Below are 1521 nucleotides of genomic sequence, written 5' to 3'. Positions count from 1 at the left end.
TGGAGATGGGGGAGAGACTGGAGATGGTGGAGAGATTGGAGATGGGGGAGGGACTGGAGATGGGGGAGAGATTGGAGATGATGGAGAGATTGGAGATGGGGGAGGGACTGGAGCATCTCCGTGGCCAGGAAAGGCTGAGGGAGCTGGGGCTGTTCAGCCTCCAGAGGAGACAACTCATCCATGTGTATAAATATCTGCAGGGAGGGGACAGAGGATGGAGCAGGCTCTGCTCTGACAGGCCCAGCAATGGCACAGGAGGAAGGAGCAGGAAATGATGCCCAGAAATTCCACCTGGACACGAGGAAGAACTTCTTCCCCGTACGGTGACTGAGCACTGAACAGGTTGCCCAGAGGGAGGGTGGAGTCTCCTCACCGGGGATATTCCAGTACCTTCTGGACACAATCCTGTGCCACGTGCTCTGGGATGGCCCTGCTGGAATGGGGAGGTGGGACCAGATGAGCCGCTGTGGGCCCTTCCAGCCTGGAAGGGTGGTTTTCTGGGATGTTGTAGGACCGTCCTGTCCCCTGCACTGCCACACCAGCCCTGCCCTGCTCTCCAATGACCCAAGCACACACCCAGGTGTGCTCATGTGCAGAGTGTGTAGGGACAGGACAAGAGGGAAGGGGTTCCAATTGAAAGACAGTAGGTTTAGATAGGATAGCAGGAAAAAAATCTTTACTATGACAGTGGTGAGGCCCTGGCATGGGTTGCCCAGAGAAGCTGTGGCTGCCCCACCCCTGGAAGCCTTTTCCAAGGCCAGGTTGGATGGAACTTGGAGCAACCTGGGATAGAGGAAGTTGTCCCTTCCCTTGACAGGGGGTAGAACAAGATGAGCTTTAAGGTCCTTTCCCACCCAAACCCTTTTATGATTTATAGATATATATACACACACATACATATTCAAGTAGTCAAATAAATAAGCAATAATAAGCACCTGTTTACTATTACTTATTCATTTGACTACTTGAATGTGTATATATGAATGTATACATACACAGACACACATCTAGTGAGTAAATATGTACATTTACTTGTTACTATGGAATGTACACGGGAGGATCAGATTCCAGACAACCAGCGGAAAAAAAAGAGTCTCCCCTCCAACACCTTGAGAATATGGCATTTAATGTACAAAAAAAGAAAACAAAAAGATGCCCTGCTGCCCCAGCCTGCTCCAGAGAATTCCTGCAGGAATCCCCTCATTCCCATGTTCAGTGATGTGCTTTGAGTCATGGCTCCAGTTAATGAACTCTGCTCTATTACCTCTGGTGAGGAAATTCATTTTCTCATCAAGAGAAAGACTTATCTGACAGAATATTCTCGTGACAACCCCTGGTGTAATTTCTAACACTTTCTGGTCACCTCTTTGTTCATCAGTTTTTTCTCCCTCAGAAGCTGTTCTAAAACTTTCCCTGTGGTTGGGATCACACTTGGAGCTGTGCTGCCTCTGCCAACTTATGTCACAGTTTTTGAGCATGGTCCCCAGATTTGCCATTCTCCTGCCCAGATCCCAGAATTCA

The sequence above is a fragment of the Lepidothrix coronata genome, unplaced genomic scaffold (genome assembly GCF_001604755.1).
Source record: "Lepidothrix coronata isolate B3197 unplaced genomic scaffold, Lepidothrix_coronata-1.0 Scaffold2, whole genome shotgun sequence".
Lineage (NCBI taxonomy): Eukaryota > Metazoa > Chordata > Aves > Passeriformes > Pipridae > Lepidothrix > Lepidothrix coronata.
Note: the sequence above shows the minus strand (reverse complement) of the source record.